The sequence below is a fragment of the Etheostoma cragini genome, chromosome 10 (genome assembly GCF_013103735.1).
Source record: "Etheostoma cragini isolate CJK2018 chromosome 10, CSU_Ecrag_1.0, whole genome shotgun sequence".
Classification (NCBI taxonomy): Eukaryota; Metazoa; Chordata; class Actinopteri; order Perciformes; family Percidae; genus Etheostoma; species Etheostoma cragini.
In genome coordinates, this window is record NC_048416.1 from 4157734 (window position 1) to 4169672 (window position 11939).

General features: G+C 40.4%; 1 long non-coding RNA gene across 1 annotated transcript in view; it reads left to right on the forward strand.

Moving 5' to 3' along the window:
* The first annotated feature begins 791 nt into the window (after positions 1 to 791).
* Positions 792 to 11939, forward strand: part of LOC117951407 — a 13235-nt gene continuing 2087 nt past the window's right edge. Inside the window, exons 1-2 of the long non-coding RNA XR_004658172.1 lie at positions 792 to 801; positions 11111 to 11119. This is a non-coding gene — a long non-coding RNA (uncharacterized LOC117951407). The remainder of the gene's footprint in view (positions 802 to 11110; positions 11120 to 11939) is intronic.

Here is an 11939-nt window from a genome sequence, read left to right on the forward strand (position 1 = left end):
AACAACCCAAAACGCTGTGTAAGATTTTCCATCGGAGAGGTCGGCCACTGAATAGTTTGTACAGCTGATTGATGAAGTCAAAGAATATGTCTATTTCTGGCCAGGCCCGGGCTGTATTTACAACAACTAGGTTTAACATGTGAGATGCACATGGTGAGTATGTGGCCAAGAGATTTTTAATCAAGCATGGGAGCTTGCACTCCTCTCACTTTAACTGCCATGTTAGCTCCATTTCTCGTAGCACTGAGCCCTGCACTCAGCTATATCAATCCCATGTTTACCCAATGATTGTTCCACCATTGTAGCGATTTCCTTTCCTATCTTTTTTGAAAAGTCCTTAAATTCAAGGAAACGTTCATTTATTTCCCACCCACCTTCAAGGGACACATCTGGGGTTTCATCACACATTATTGAATAGAATGTTCTTTCTGGCCTTTCCCTCAAAATACTGTTCAGGACACGCTGAGCACAATGTTCAACACATTTGTTTGACAGTGTTACATCCAGCAGCCTCTGTTTCAGCTCTGTTCATCAACACACAAAGAAGCAACAGGAAACATTTGCACTCAATTTGGAAAAAAGTTTGTTTTTAGCATTGACAAACCAAATCAGAGTGTGTGTTTACACACACACACACACACACACACAAGTCCATGATTTACAGATTACAATTAAAGAGTAACTACAAAACACAAAATACATTCACACATACACAGAGCACTCCCAAGCCTGACTCCTCCATCGCCAACTGATCCGCCCATACAACTAAAACATGCAGTAAAACTAACATACATTTCAAATGTGTACAAACCGATAAAAATCACAAAGTGCAGTAACAATAATTTGGAAAATGAGAAGTACAATACATAATACAAGGAAAACAAAAGGTACATAAAATCAAACAGCAATAAAAGCCCTTGATTTCAACTGCTTTTTGAAAGACGTAAAGAGACTTAAGTCCACAGTCTAGGTGCCAGTGAAAAGATGGATCCCAGCTGGTTTAAAAATGTGTGCGGGGGACCACTAAAGAGAATTCTACAATGAACTGGTAACCAGTGAAGTGATGCCATTACAGGTGTGATGTGCGCTCTTTTGCTTGCGTGTTTAAAGCCTCGCAATGAAGTTCTGAACAGTGCGCAAACAAAAAAAAAGCTCTTTCTTGTTTAAACTTGTAATCTAAACGAGACGAGTTGAAAGCATGGATGATCATTTCCAATTCAACCTTCAACATCAAATAGTGGAGTAGCAGTTTCTAATTAACTGTTTGGAGTGATGCTTAAAGGACATTGCAGAATCAAAAACAACACCTAATTTCCTGATTCCTCAGCCTAAAGCACCAATATGCTGCTTAATCAGCGGGACACTTCTTTCAGAGGCAATAAATTAGAGTTTCCATCTTATCTTTGTTCAGCAGCAAATAGTTGTTACTCAACCGCTGCTTGATGATAATAAAGCAGTTTATCAAGGACGACAGTTCATGGGGCTCAGTAGTCTTAAAAGAAGCAGTACAGCTGGATATCATCAGTGCATAAAAATGGTAATTTGTCACTGAACAGGCTTATTATCTCTCCTAGAGGGAAGATATACAAAATTGGTCCCAGAACAGAACCCTGAGGTACCCCACATGACAACCCTGTAGTTTCCAACAAGATCTGGTTTACAAAAAACACTGAAAATTCTCCCAGAAAGGTATGAAATAAATTAAAGAATAGAAATATTTATCTCAGCCCTCCACTACTGCCTATTTTTGCACATTGCAGTATAATTTAGCACATTACTGTTGTAGAAACAGACAATTTTAACAATAATAAAAGTGTAATCACCAATTGTAATTAATTGTTTTGTCAGACCAATTCCCACTGAAGTTAAGCTATATATAGAATTATAGAATTATTTTTTTATGCTTATTTGTGTAGGGACAAGTATATTGCATAGACCTTTGCCCCACTCCACAGTATTTATAGTCTAAACTAATTCGCAATGCACGTCCCAGATGGACCCTTTACACATCTTAAAACGCAAAAATTCACAAGAAAATACAGATGGTATGGAAAGGCAACTATCTCAAGAAAATATAGCAGTTATGTTTTTCTCTCTGCGGAGCAAGCCTAATTTTACCTTGTGGCCTGCTGCTTTGATTTAAGGTATTCCTCTCAGAAAGATGCTTGAGCTCCCAAAGCCTGTTTTTGACCAGGTTCCTTCCCCTTCTAATAACCCACACAGTAAGCTTATAAAGGCATTTCTTTAACAAGCTAGCAGTTAGCCATGTTTTCCTGGATTATCTGTTGCCAGCGATACAATATGTCTCGACTGGTAAGCACAGTTTTCTCCCAATGGTAGACTTTGCGCTGTAGAAGAAAATCTGCATCGCTCATGGTGACCGCGGTCCCCATATTCTTTACAAGAAATATTAACTTCTGCCAACTACACGCCAATGACGACCACAGTATTTGGCAAATAGCCATTTGAATTGCAGTGGCAACAGAAAAAAACAGTAACTCTTTCTCTCTCCTCAGGCTTTACTGCATCGGCCCATTGACTTAATATTCACAATCAATAACACAGATAAAACTTGTAACATTAACAATGCCTGAATTCCAAATAGGAGGTTACAGTTAAGGTATTACCTGCATCAACGGTTTTTCTGCAATGCAGGATTTGATTTAGGTGTCCAAATGGATTTCAAAACCAAGAAGCTCCTTCCTAAGACTATTTTCTGTCATTTTCTCCTGGCTGGTGTCAGGTCACACTGATTGCTGATTGTCCTACAGCTGCACTGATTGTTGATTGTCCTTCACCTGGTGCTCAGGCAAGGTAACGTCGACGGTTGGTCTCAACCTCTACGAATTTGGAGTCCTGTTTTTTTAGGCCCCTAGACATCTCTTATTTGAGCACTAGATTGTTGAGTTTGCTGCCAAAAATTGCAGTTGGAATGGGGCTGACTATTTTAGTTAAGGATAAGAACCTTAGTGACAAAATGATCTACTTTGTACTCGCTTTGGCACCTCCAAAGAATAACTCTCCTCCCTCCTGGACATCAAATAATAACTTAATAACTAAACGTTCGGGGTGATCTGCCACCAGTTTGTTCAAGGACCTCAAAATGCAAAACTCAAGTACAGGAATGAGGAGGCAGGAGAGCCTTTGAGTTCTTTGGTGTGATAAAGCAAGTAACGTTTCAGTTGACCTCTTCTGATAAGAGCACAAAATCAGAATGGATTATTCTATAAGAAAATTCATTCAAACATTAAAAAGAAACTATATCTCCTGTATTGTGCTGTTGAATTACTCCACAAGGCCAATGTTCTGTAGATGGTAGGGGGAGGCACATGCGTCTTTTGATGTCCAGACTCATACCATAAGCCATAGTCGATCTTAAAATGATATTTGAACAAAAATGAAATAAGTCAGCACAGCAACATTGTGGGGACTGATAGTGTAGTTTTATTGCAACTTGTTGTGAAACTTGGAGCCCTGGTCTGTTTGCAAAAATCCCCCCAATGTTTTTCTTTATGATGTTACGTGCGCAATGCCAAAGTGCAACTAGGATGAAGGAGACTGAAGAAACAATGTCTGTTTGCAAGCTAGAAGGCAAGGAAAGTGACTTCCCTTTATCCAGCATGGTAAGTTGGATGCTATACTGTATAAAGCCATAGAAAGAATATGAAGTGATATGTAGCTGAACTGCCATGCCGTAGGTCAGCCGGCCTATTATTCTGACTGCTTAACATTCCGTTATCTCTCTAATAGGTCCCATGACTTGAAAAATTTACTTTATGAGGTTTCAAACATTAAAATGTGTTCCCCCAGCCTGCCTATGATCCCCCAGTGGCTAGAAATGGTGATAGGTGTAAACCGAGCCCTGAATATCCTGCTCTGCCTTTGAGAAAAATGAAACCTCAGATGGGCAGATCTTTTTGCAACAGCTGTGATGACACACGTGTACTGGTTAGGTATCTGTTAGAGTAAGTTTACCTCATGAGTCATTTCCACTTACTTGAGAGAATCTGTTACCTGGCAGAAAAAAGACATGATCATTATATCATTGTGGATGCCATTGTTTCCCTTACCTCTATTGGGTCATATTTTCTCTTTTCTTTAATATTGGCTCAGACTGGCACTGTGGACACGAAACAGACAATGTAATTTCAAAATGATGACCAATACGTTGCAAATGACGTGAAAACTAAAAGCAGGCCTTTGAGCATACAGTATCAGCAGGCAAAGTCATCATGAAGTCACCCAGGATGGACTGTTAGTGTTACATTCAGAGACAGAGATTTTCTACATTTGCAAAAATAGACATTTCACTTCGTTGTGCTCCACTATTGAACCTGAATGTGTGTACTACCCAGGTTCCACCTCATTATTTTGAAGATGCCGACTCACCCACTTGTGAATGTCATCCACCGGGCCAGGCCAATAGTAGCAGTTTATAATTGCTCTGTGGGTTTTCTCCACTCCGGTGCCCACCGAAATGTCTGGAACAAAGCTCCTCAAATATTTTGGTTCACTTTGTCCACGATGGAAACGACTTTGGCAGCGTGATCAGACGTGTGTCTTTTGCTCCTGCAGATGTGGTCAAGGTCCGCATGGACCAATGCGCAGCATCACTGTTTTCTAAAGTCCATGTATCCTTTATCCTGAATGTATTGGTTCTTCTCTTAATATCTCAAAACTGTCTCTTCCCAACACCACAGTGTGTCCTTAAAATCTTCAGTAAAATGTGAGGCCCTCTTCTTCTTTAGCAAGTTGCAATTGCTTGTTGTTTATCTATAAATTGCAGGAGCATGTGTGTGTGTGTGTGTTATGCGCGCATATCTCTAGAACCGTTAGTCCAATGGATTTTAAAACTTGAGGTGTTTAGCTACGGACACAAGCAAGTGTGGTGCCAACGTTGACGTTGTTTGGATTAGAAATGCAAAATATGTTATGAAATAAATATCGGCAGATAAAATGTGACATATTCTTCAGACCCTCAAAAATGTGCAAAATTGCACTGCTTTGGACTGTCTTTGACTTTGAATAATCAAACGACGTTTCCCGAATTTAAGGATTGTTTCAGAATCCCACACCTGCAACGCACAACCAGCTACAGACAAGTGGCAGACAGAGCGTGACACAACAGTGTTTGACACATATAGATTAATTAGTGGCGGTGCGCCGCACAATAATTTTTGTTTTAATGCAGTTTCAAACACACATTTGTTCAGCTGCATGTCCTTTTGCTGCTCTCCTCCGTCTCTCTGTCACTCTACACACACACACATATACACAGCCCTTCCCCTATGTGCACACAGCGGCTGTCTCCAGTAAAACAGTGTTGCTAACTTAGCAACTTTTAAGACCCCTTTAGCAACTTTTTTTCACAAAAGTGACTAGCGGCAAATTGTATTGTCCAGCAATCAAACAGATTATTTCTCTCCTGTGGCTGCCAAAACACCCCCCTCTCTCTGAATCTGTTTTGTAAGCAGAGGAGAAGCCCCTCCCCTCTCTCCTCATGTGTGGCAGCACTGCGCACAGTGCGCAGGTAGGTAGAAAGGGGAGAAGGGACGGTGTGGGGGCCAGTGTAGGAAGAAGAAACAGCAGGACGTGATGGGAGAATGACACCGCTGAACTGCCCTGGCTCTGGGCAAGCAGCCTTCTTTGAGAATTTGTTATTGATCTTTTCCCCTGCCATTGTAGAATTATTTTTTTACTTCAAAGACAGGCAGTTAAGTAATAATGATGAGGCAAAATAAATTCCTGCACAAAATTCTGTATAATTTCCTAGGGCACACACACACACACACACACACACACACACACACACACAGTCTGGTTCTGGTGGTTGACTAACGCAGATATGTGCTGATTAGCTCTCATAACGGGCCGGGTGGGTAGCGCACTACCATGAGTCCATGAGACTAATGTCTGATTACTCCACATTATCATTTGGATATTTTCTGATTACATTCTGAATCTGCCCCGTTCTCTAGCTAGTAAATCAGTACGTTAGTAGTAGACTATATGGGAGTTGCATATTAAGTAGTTTGGGGTCCTTCTGTAAGTAATTTTGGGCTACAATTTGGTTTTGATGAATTCTACAAGCAGCAATACCACAGGTTTAGCAATTTTCAACGGGCCCTGCACTACTTTTACAAATATAGGACCATCAGGTCATAAAAACACTTATTGAATTAGGAATAGGAATGAGATTACCACATGGCATTCTACATTTCACTCCAGTAGGCTACTACAGTATTTTGAAGATGAACGTCATGGACTATAAAGGGGACATGTTCTTGTAGAAATGCTCATTTTCAGGTTCATTCTTATAGTATATAGTATATTCGTATATCTACGAGAACACGTTTACAAGCTCATGTGTTGAAAAAACTATTTTTTATACCATGGTTGCTGCATCTGTGTTCACCCTTTGTCTTGGATTGGTAAATCTGAGTCTGTGCTATGCTCGCGCTGTCACTTTACTTCTACGTTGCACAGTACTTTCTAATGTGAAAAATCACCAATAAAGGCTTTCTAAACCATAAACTACTCCAAGGAACATGTTCCAGCAGGAATGTGATCCAAAATTGTCGGAATATTTAACAACAGCAAACCTAAGTCTACAGCTTTTTCTGGTGGATTTTGCAGCTTTTCTTTTAGATTTGTGCCGGCCAAAATGCCAGATTTTGCGGGAGCCATTAATTAAATTGCAACAAAAGTTGCGATGTCTTTTGTATTTTTGAAGTTGCGAGAGACAGTGAAAATTGCAAGACTTTTTTTTTTAACGTTCTTTTTTACGTTTCCCTATCCTTTAAAAAACTTTGACAACCGTATCATTATTACTTTAAGGAATTAATTATTACATATTAGCAAGAACGAATGAACAGGCAAACTTGATAGGATTTCAAACTTTAATATACAATATACAAACAAAATACAAAAAAAGATAAAAAGATTTAGAGTGCAAAGCAATAGTGCAAATGTAGCGTGCAAGATATTGGTATGATGAAGTATGTAATGTATAGGTGAATGGCCAAGTTACAAAACTACAACTGATTCAATAAAAATAAGAGCTTTATGGTTTTGACGGCTCAGTCCTTCTCAGCTGGCCTAAAAAGAAAGAGTCTGTGGAGGAAAAAAAGTCAGCTGTGCATTGAATGCAAATTAGGAATGATACATGCGTTGGTGTACAAAGTCACTTGCGCTGCAAGATAGGGTTCAATATCTTAAAGTGACAGGCTCACTAACACTGGTTCTATTCAAAGATACATCTGCAGCTGTGAATATCTAGACACTTTATCAAACAAATATCCATACAACATATTTGTAGTAGCAGTATTTCTGCAGTACACATATGTATTAGTCTAATAAGCTCCTTGAAGCAAATTTGCGATATTGAGCTACAGGCCCATAGATGTAAATGTAAATGTGCTGTATTTATATAGCGCTTTTCTAGTCCATAGACTGTACAAAATAAGGGAAAACTGCAAATCGGTCCACTAGGCTGGCTACGGGCATGGGCTAGGAAGGTAATATTGACTTGAATTGAGATATGCAAAGTCTCAGACAGCAAAGTCTCCTGGGACTCAAAAAGCTAGCATCAACAATAAAGAAACGTGTTGGGGACACACAGGGTGGCCCATCAGCAAAAGATACAGGCTATTTTATGCCATAATTAAGTCAAAATGCAAAGCAAATGCCACGAAGCTGAGATATTACAGAGTTCCATTTAGGGTAATTATGAAAACAAACAGCCATGCTATCAAAGATAGAGTGTGATCTCTTAGAGCGAGAGCAGGTATTGGTCCCAAGAGTGGGAGACGGAGAGCTTATTCATTTGGACAAAGCTCGTTCTCTTTCAGTAGTTCTAATTCAGTGTCATTTACACACTTAAACACACACACACAAACAAGAAGGCTTTCTCATTCTCTTTGTCAGTTCAGTTTCTTTCAAAGAGTATTTGTCTCCCTGTGTTTTCCCATGAGTAGTCTCAGAACAGCTGTACAACAGTTTATTACATCAACAAAGAAGACATTAATATGCTCAAAGAGACAGACTGAAAGGGAGAGGAAGAGGAGGGGTGACAGATTGTGGGGATTTCTTTTCATCACGCCATCATTTCTTTTGGCAGCTTCTGTTCTTCTCTTTGTTTCTTCTCTGATTTTTGTAGTTTACATAAATTTGATAGCGTGTAGTTTAAGGGGCTTGTTGAAAATTTTTTAAATAAACTGTATGCCCTAAATTAAAAAAAAACAAAACTTAACTCCAGGCCGACTTATAGCTTTTCCCGTACCAAATTTCAGTCTTCAGAAGATTAGGCTCGCTTAGTTGTCATGGAGATAGCCAAACTAGATGGCGCTCTTGGTTTAAAGAAAAATGCTTATGGAATGGCTATTCATTGTGTTTTCAACCCTCTCTAGAGAGAGAGACATCTCGTGGGCTCAGAAAATGATTCATGAAGCTTCAGTTGGACATAACTAGTTTTCAGGCACAGCGGTAGTCTGGTCATCACCAGACCAAGCCAAGCTCAATGATTTGAGAGTGGGCGGGGCTTAGCCAGTCTAGCACAACGGTGCTTTGAGCTAAATGCTAATGATAAAGGTTCTTGTAGTTTAGACCATAATTTGCTCTTCTAAAGTGTGTTTGCCCTGCCTAGACAGATATAGCTTCATGTCTTTTTTACACACACACAAACACACACACACACACACAAAAGTTGAAGGAGACAAATCACCCCTCTGGCCCTTCACAGCAAGAGACAGGCTCTTTGACAGTAGAACCGAAATTGTCACACAACAGTGCTCTGACACACACACACACACACACACACACACACACACACACACACACACACACACACACACACACACACACACGGCTACACGTACACAGGTCCCTCACAAGACTCTTGGGTAGGGGGACAATGGCAAGCTGTCAGTGTGTGTGTGTGTCTTTCAGTGTAAGAGAAGCGCTTCTTAATTAGCAAGCTATCCTGATGACAACAGACTGGGGTCAAACTGTGCTGGGCTGCGCTGAGTGTGTGTGGGTGTTGAGGAGCGTCGTTTGACTTCTCTCCTTCATGACACGTCTGAGAGCCGAAAACACTCCCTAATCACGTCTGAGACACCAGCACCACCACAGTCACCAGGAAATACACGCACACGCACACACAGTTCATGATGCGTGTTGATGGATTGCACCCAGGCCGGGCAGATTATAGCTGCTCTTCCCTTTGTTTCTTGTTTGTTGAACAGATGCTTCATAATGACACACACAGACAAAACCTGGAGCTGTTCCTTTTAAAATCAACAGGAAACAGCCATTGTAGATTCACTCACATGATGGCTTCTAGTAGCAGAAAAATTTGTGTTCCTTGAAACCAATCGAATGAACGATGGAGTAATTTTACACCAGAAATAACCCTTTTAGCCCGTAAAACATTAGCTATGTTCTGGCTCCCTTTCCCTCCCATCATACATCCACTACATTTGGACATAAAAAGATGGACGCTGCAGATTGGGCCCAAGGTAGATCTTTAATTAATAACCATATGGTTGTGCTTGGCACAGGAGGCCAGTTTTCAGCTGTGTAGCATATTTAAAATGGTAATGATTTAATAATGACCATGGGGTGTCTTTAACCCTTGTGTTGTCTTCCCGTTGACCATTTGTTATCTGCGTCAAACCTTTGTTGGAACGTTTTTGTCACTTTTTGTCACCTGATGTTTGTTTTTTCCCCGCGCTTTTTTAATTTAAGTTATTAATATATTTGACAGGGACAGTGTACATTAATTAGCATTGCTGTAAATGCACCAGAATTAGCCAAAAGGCGATTTTTCTTCTGCTGTCCCTGAACACATCTTAAAATTGTCTCTCTAAAAACAATAAGATGCAAATATAAAAAGTAGTAAAACAGATAAAACTTTTCAAATCCCTTAAATAAATACACTGTACATGTTTGCTAATACAGACATTGGGGAAAAATAAAATTATACTACACATTGACACAACAGAGATAACGTTTTTGGCGCTTTTTCTGTCATTTGTCACTTTTTTTCAAAGTTCTTCTACCTTTCTCATTTTTTTAAATGCCTTAACATGAAATTAAACCCCCGTAATTCAGTAAGATTAGTTAACTGATCATTTATTTTACTTGTGAGGACAGTTTATTTTACATTTTGATTGAAAGAAACCCAATTTTCCGATATAGAAACGTTTTGAAAATGGGTCAAATTTGACCTGAGGACAACAGGAGGGTTAACCCTGTAAGTACTTGGTATTAAAAAGACTTCATGCAACAGCTAGTGTTGATGAGATTTCTTTAGCGTAACAACACCAGGCTGAAAGTAGCGTCTCAATGCCCTCTCTAGTTTCAGTTTCTGGTTGGGTGTGGTAACACACGCAGCACAAGTATCTGTACTTCTACTTCAGTATAGGAAGTGAGTACTTTTGCCACCTCTGCCTGTGCATCGCTGAAGCAAGACGAACAGTTTAATCACTGGAGATTTCCAGAGAGTGATAAATTACCCTCTAAAACTTTAGTGTGCAACTTTTTGACATTAATGAACGTCCGTTACATTCAAGCTAGATCACGGAAAGCTTGTATCATGTGGACGCTCCGACAGTTTAGTTGTCATGTTGTCATCACTTAGAATTCCTTAATGGGGGTGACAGAAACCATAGCTTTAAGTTTTAAATTACAAAACAATCCAATGAAGCATTTGTTCTCAGGCTGCCACCAACAATGCTCATACAATATGTATAAAAAAGATTATAGGGAAAAACATATCTATACAATTATGTGATATAATGTAATTCTATAACATCTGGAGCCCTGCTTGTCCCACCACTAGCCATGGACAGTGCAGTATGTGGGCGTAGGCAGGTGGTTTAGGTGACTGTGGGGGGTCCAATTCCTACTTGGCGTAGTGGAAGATGGGTGGGCAGCTGACTCTTTTAATGAAGCTTCATGAAGCTTTGGGAACCATTGGGCTCAGAAAATGAAGAAAACGGTCATCACAACTGGCACGTGACCTGGGGGAAGAGGGGCGTCCATGCGCTCTGCGGCCAAGGTAAAGAGGCAAGGTGGGTTGACGTCAAGGTAGTACTGCGTCCTTGAGGAGGGAAGCTGGGTCTTGTTCCTCATGGTCGTCGTCCCCGTCGCCATCTTATTCATCACATGGAGCATCGGGGTGCAGCCGATGAAATACATTACATTATGTGTCATTTAGCTGCCACTTTCATTCAAGGCGACTTCCATAAAGAGCATTCAGTCATGAAGGTAGAAACTCCAGACACCAAGAATCAAGTGCAAGTACATTAGCTTTAAATAAGCCAAACTACGGAGAGCCTCATATAAATGCAATGGGTGAGTGTGTTTTTTTTTTTGAGGGGGGGGTGGGGGGTTTACAGGGTTCATACACCTTTTCCAAGGTCAAATTCAAGCACTTTTCAAGAACTTTCACGGCCCATTTTCCAGCTCTTTCCAGCACCTTACATCACCGTAAATTACACACCAACACTTTTAAAGAATAAAATAAATAAGGATGTCTGTCTTTATTACTTAGCATACAATGTAAGCTATGCTTTTTGATAAGAATCCTTATCACAAATAAGGATTATCCCAAACGTTTCCCACAGCCACAGTTTCAACGGCAAAAACAGTAACAAAGAAAAACAGCATCACTCTTCCATGTAAGCCAAAGACATTCTACCCTCATCAATGTCCCCCCCCCCCCCCCCCCCCCCCCCCCCCCCCCCCCCCCCCCCCCCCCCCCACACCCCCTCCCTTTTACTCCATGCCTGAATATTGTTTTGACCTGGAAAGCAACTTTTGGTCCTTGAAAAGTGCTATACAAATTCAATTTATTATTGTTATTATTAGGGCCCGAGCGCCGACAGGCGGCGAAGGCCCTATTGGAACTGAAGGAATTATTATTATTCTTTATTATT